The 6,245-nt window shown below is 38.6% G+C and overlaps 1 long non-coding RNA gene across 1 annotated transcript; it reads right to left on the reverse strand.

The window, feature by feature from the left end:
* Window positions 1–268: 268 nt before the first annotated feature.
* LOC134296681 (uncharacterized) lies at window positions 269–6,038 on the reverse strand. The gene is made up of 2 exons (XR_010003500.1): window positions 2,245–6,038; window positions 269–1,022 (listed from the first exon to the last, which is right to left on the reverse strand). It is a non-coding gene; the product is annotated as an uncharacterized LOC134296681 (long non-coding RNA).
* Window positions 6,039–6,245: the final 207 nt, after the last annotated feature.

Here is a 6,245-nt window from a genome sequence, read left to right on the forward strand (position 1 = left end):
CAGCAAAACAAATTCACACAGGGGTGTTAATCCTTTCCTATGCTATTCAAAGCTGAAATATATATGTATTTGGCTGGAGGTACACTTAAAAATGTACCTGTTCCAACTTACATACAAGTTCTGGAATTCAACTTAAGAATAAACCTAAGGAATCTATCTTGTTTGTAACTTGGGAACTGCCTGTAATTAGCTATATTCATTATGGATTTCCTCTCACCCTTGTTGCACCCCAGGGCAGCGTGAGCACTGAAAACCAGACAGAGACCAATAAACATATAATATATTTATTAAAACAGTTATAAATCCAGGAAGGAATAGGTGGAAAAGTTGTGCAGATAATAGTCCTTTGTGAAAAGGCATGAATTAGTCCAAAGAATTGAAGGGAAATGTCCAATTTTATTGTCCAAAGTCCAAAAACCAAAACACGCTCAAAACTGTCGGAAAGTTCTTGAGCGGGGAAAAACAAGGAAGCATGGCTGAAATAACAAGGTCCAAAGTCACTAGGAAGTCTTTGATATCCAGGCAGGAACGTGATGAAACTGAGGCAAAACTTGATTCAGGAGCTAGGCAAGAAAGTAGACTTAAACCGGGTCTACTTGGGAGTCATGGCTCGGCTTGGCCACCAGGATCTGGAAACTTGGCTTGGAAGAAACAGGAGCTAGAGTCGGTGAACCTTTCTCAGGAAATCGCAAAGTTGACACCGCAAATTGTCCACAGTGCAAAGCACTTTTATGGAACTTAGATTTGATCACAAACAAGGAAAGCCAAACTCCCTAAAGGTTTCCAAGGGAAAAACCTTCTATCCATTATCCCCTCGAGATGCCACGCGGTTACTCCTGCGGAGTTCTTGTTTCTCAGATCTCTGGCGATGCAGAAACTCCCTTCTGTTGAAGGACACATTCTCTGGGGAACTAAGAACATCTGGTTCCGCCATGGGAGTAATATTTTCACTTTCTTTCCCAATTAAGGAATCATCCGAGCTATCAACAGCCGGCAGCTGTAATTGGAAAGAGCTCTGTGGACTAAGTAAAAAGTCAGAATAAGCTTCCTTCTGGTCATAGTTCATTTCTGGATCAGGTTCAGAAGCCAAAGGTGGCTGGGGTATGACAACCCTGTACTATAGTATAGGTAGGTACTAGGGTTGCACAATTTTGATTCCATTTTTGGATAACCCCTCATTCTGTTTACTTGGAAATTTCTCAAATTGGGAGGAGGGTGTTATCATTTGACAAATATTCAGCTCATTGGCTAGAATGGGGAAACTTTTGAAGCTCAACCCCCAGTCATTTTAAACCTATTGCATGAAACCTACCTCAGTTTTAGATCCTATTTATAACTGCAGGCCTGCCAAGTTTCAGAACAATTCACCAATCTACCAATTTTTTAGAATTTATTTAAGTTTTTATCATAACATTTTTTTAAAATAAGACAAACAGCAAGAGAGGATTCTGGGAATTGTAGTCACTGGCTGTGTATATTCTCAGTCAATCAGAACATGGACACAACCAGGCCTTTTATTGGCTGAGAAATAGAGAAAGATAAAAACTTCAACTCCCATCATGCTCTGAGAAAAGCTCAGGGGCTTTTCAATGCCCACCCCATGCAAGTGCTGCTGGGAAAGTGAGTTCCCAGCAGGGCCCCCTCTGGAGGAGGGGCCTAGAGAACATTTCCAGAAGGAGAAAGAAGTTAATCCCATCTTCTCCAGGAGCCCCTGCAGGTATACTGCAGTTAATTTCATCATCTCCAGTAGCCGAAAAATCCTACTCTCTGGATTTGTTTTGGCTGGCTTTCTGGTCCCCTCCCACAATCCTGCTTTCAGGGATTTAGCACATGAATCACTGAATTTTACAAATCACTTTCAGTCCAAACTGATCCAAGCACAATCTTAGTAGGTACACCTTACCTTATGAATAGATGTCTTCCTGGGGATTACTTTTTAACATTTTAGAGCAGAGAAAAAAATAGCAAAGCAAGAAGAGATATAGTTTCTTTCACCAGGAAGAAGGAAGGAAGGAAGGAAGGAAGGAAGGAAGGAAGGAAGGAAGAAAGCAAGCAAGAAAGAAAGAAAGCAAGCAAGAAAGGAGACAAGACATATTATAGATGTTTTAAAAGTATTTTTCAAATCATGTGTCATTCTATTTGGTGGCCAAACCTACAGATTTAAACATTTTTATCCTGATTGTAGTTGGTGAGGACAATGTGTTGCAGGAATCTCAACTAACATCTACATTTGGGTTGACTCACCATTCAGTTTTCCAGTATCATCTTGTGAAGGAACAGTCTGGATGAAGTCTCAGTATAGGTGACATATTGATTTCCTTGTCCAAATTAGAAGAAAGATCAAGGTTACCTTATTAGCCCCAGACAGCTTGGGATAAAAGATTAAAAATGATGCCAGTCATTTATAATATTCACCTGCACCAACCTCAGGCTTATTATAACTGTAATCTAACCTGTAATACCTGACCTAAAACTGTAAATCTTTAAGTGATTACATGGTCAGGGAAGTTCAGGCAGATATAATTTAATCAGTTCAGAGCAGATTTAGCTGTAGGCTGGTTGCTTGGACTGCTGGCACCTAGTCATATTTATGACACATTTAAATAAGAATAGCCAAAAAATGAATCAGTCTTGACTTTGATGCAGGTAAGCATTTAGCAACTGCCTAATTGTATTTATCCATGACAGAATCACAATAGAATGTCTTTATTCGATCTCCATTCTAGAACATGGCATGCCTCCGCACTTCTTAGATCCTGTGTGTATCTGCAGGAATGCTGCCAAATTTTGTGGCCACTGGGGTTTAAAGGAAAATACACATTCAATTTCAGCTGTATTGAGTGTTAGTTTAACCATGCTGTATAAATAGGCCATGTTGCATTGAAGTGTTTCTGCATACCCTGACTCTGGTAAATATTCTGATCATAAGTCAGCAGAACACAGTGGTCTTTCCCCCCATTTTTAAGCAATAATGAAGACAAAAATTATGTCATATGTGAAGGTATAAGCTCCCAGGACCCCCCACCTCCATGATTGCTGGTCCTCCTAGCAGGGAGATTCTGGAAGAGATAATCCCAAAAGGAATGTTTCCAACCTTTGATGAAAGAACTCAGATTCAGATTCCAAAATACATTTCTTCAGCATCTGGGTTAGTACAACTATTGTACCAACAGCATAGCGTTGGTACAACTAAGTATGCTAAAATGCTAAAATAACTGTCAATGGGGAACAGTTTAAAAAACTATGTTCTGGTATGATGTCACCAGCTTCCATTTCTCTCCCTCCCCTTCTGTTGCTCTTGTTTCATCCATTGGACTTTGTGGTATAGCTTCTGTCTCCCACGGGGTAAAAGACCTGGCAAGAACAGCCAAGGAGGCAACAAAGAGAGGCATAGTAGATGAACTGACTTCCCCATTTTTAAATGTACCTCTACAAATGTAAGGAAAAAACATAGCTTCCATTGCTTTTCAGTTTTTGAAGATGAAATTGTTATTAGGAAAATATACCTGAAGGTACAGACTGTTCTTGACGGCATCACAGAATTCAGAAGGGTAAACAAAATGTCATGGGTCATCCTTTGTATAACCCTTTGTCCATCCCTGGGAATGCCACATGAATGATACAGAGTCACAAAGAAAAAAATGGGAGAATATATGCAGAATCAAGCTTTGTCGCAGAATTTTTATTTTTGTGCAAAGTATGCCAGGCTTTGCATAACCTCCTGTTTGATTCTCACACTTTTTATGAGACTCATAATCCAGAACACTTTATAATGGAACAGAAATTTTAACCTGGGTTCAGCCACATTATTAAATGTTATTTGACAATTATAGCTGATCTCTGAAACAATGGGTCCATTCAAGGCAATGGTTATATTTAAAAGTGATTTGTGGTTAAGGAAATACTCATCTTTTAAAGCCTCATCATCAACATCATGACCATCCAGCCCCAGCTTCTACTGACTTAGCAGTTTGAAAACATGCAAATGTAAGTAGATTAATAGGTACTGCTCCGGTGGGAAGGTAATGGTGCTTGGAACTATCTATGGACAACTCCGGCTCTTCAGCTAAGAAATAGAGATGAGCACCTACCCACAGAGTCAGACGTGACTAGACTTAATGTCAGGGGAAACCTTTAATTTTTAATTTAGTGTTCATGTGGCCTGCCCTGGTTTTTATTGCTTTTTCTGAATTTTGGATTGTAATGTATGTTATTATTTATTGTATTGTTAAATTGTGTTATGATATGTTGTTTTATATTTTGTCATATTGTATGGTTTTGGGCATGGCCCATGTAAGCCACCCCGAGTCCCCGTTGGGGAGATGGTGGCGGGGTATAAATAAAGTTTTTTTATTATTATTATTATTATTATTATTATTATTATTACTATTATTATTATTACTTTTACTCATGCAGTGGTCACCAGTCACTAGAGATGTGATGCTTGCCCAATTCGTATTCATCTGAATGGGTTCTGTGCATTAAACATTTATAGTGGATTGTGATTTTCACCACCTGAAAAGAGAGCTCGGTGTTTCTTAGTAATGTCATGGGTAGAGTTTTTTAAAATATTTGTGACATATTTTCCAAAGCTTTAGCATATGATGTAAGTCTTCTATCCAAAAGACGACATAAATTCTGGCATAATGGAATCACTTTTTTATCATCACTGGCTTTGTTATTGGTATTGTCATGTCTAATGACATGAGCTCTTTTCTGCATTCCAAGTACTTTCCTAGAGGAGGGGAAATAGCCTCTTTCTATATACATTGTGATCCTTTTTACAAGAGCCACAACGATTGCCTTCTTTCCACAGAAAGACACATTTAGTGAAATTAACCCCCCTATTTCTTGAGGGAGCTGCTCAGAAAACACACCCACGCACCTATTGTGTGTATCTATAATTTTTTGAAGTCATTGATAGGAGTGGATTGTTGGGGAGCAATCCCCAAACCCAGTTTAAATACATTCCCCATTATAAATTTGCAAGTTCTTGTGGGGAGGAGGAAATGAGGGGAAAATACCATTTGCTTTTCATAATCGGATTCAGCAAATTCTAATCCTATATCGTATTTATGGCTGTGTGCAAGCTATTCAAAATTAAAATGAACCTTTCATCCGTGTGTATCATAAATGGGCATTTATCGGGATTATATGATTTTGCAATCCATCTGAATATGTAACCGGAATTTGTTTTCTTTCCGTTTCACTATGTAATTACCATGCGACAATAACAAAAGTGACATGTTTGAAGAACAGATAAAATGCTGTAAATTGGCCAGTAATGGTGATATTTCCTCATCTTCTGAAAAACCCATTTATTCTCTCTCTCGACAAATCAAGGCATTGTCAGCCCACACTCATCTTGTGGCCGGAGGGGCCCGACCAATTTCGAGATGTAAGTGAATACTGGAATGCAGATGAAGCCTACTAACTAAGGCTTTCAACTCCGGCAGCTGGTCTTAGCTTGCCTCAATTTCTAAATCATCCATAATGGGGCCAGGACCTCCGAAGCACTAAAAAGAGCGAGCTGACATGCTGGACAAACTGTTAATTTTTTTTCCTGAAGAAGCTGCTATATTGCACATCTGTCACTGCTATGCAGACAATTACTCACAGAGTGGGGGGAAAATCTGGTGCTTGTTTCTAGTGTAGTTGTTAACTGACATAATGGCGAAATACAATCGGGTGGGAGAGGCATACCGGGGGTCTTCTTCCTCCCTTTTTAACATTCCCCTCAGTTGTTTTGTGGCTTGTAAATGTTTTAGTATTCGGGAATATTCCACATATGTAAAAGTGCTGTTGAAGAATAGGTACAAAGAGGAGCTAGGCTGGTTAATAACGTTTGGAATTATACACCTGGTCTTTTCCTATCTGCAAAAGCATCCCATGACACAACATTTATGTGTTTGTGTTTCTAATCACTTTGTCATTTTTGAACAGGCATTCTGGTGATGCTTTAAAATTATTGTCGGAGGGTATTTGCTGCAAAATATGTCTTGAAATCAAGCACTTCTCATTCTAATAATAATAATAATAATAATAATAATAATAATAATAATAATAATAATAAGAAGACATACTGCTTGTTTGAACATGTATTTGGTTTCATGTGATCCTTTAAATGGTGTTCTGTGCACAATATGCCATTGTTCCATGCTGTAAGGAGGGGCAGTTCAGAGAAAATATCATTGCCATCATTTCAAATAAGCTCTAGAAGTGTATTATTGCATAGGTTAAAAATC

Source organism: Anolis carolinensis, chromosome 1, assembly GCF_035594765.1.
Source record: "Anolis carolinensis isolate JA03-04 chromosome 1, rAnoCar3.1.pri, whole genome shotgun sequence".
Classification (NCBI taxonomy): Eukaryota; Metazoa; Chordata; class Lepidosauria; order Squamata; family Dactyloidae; genus Anolis; species Anolis carolinensis.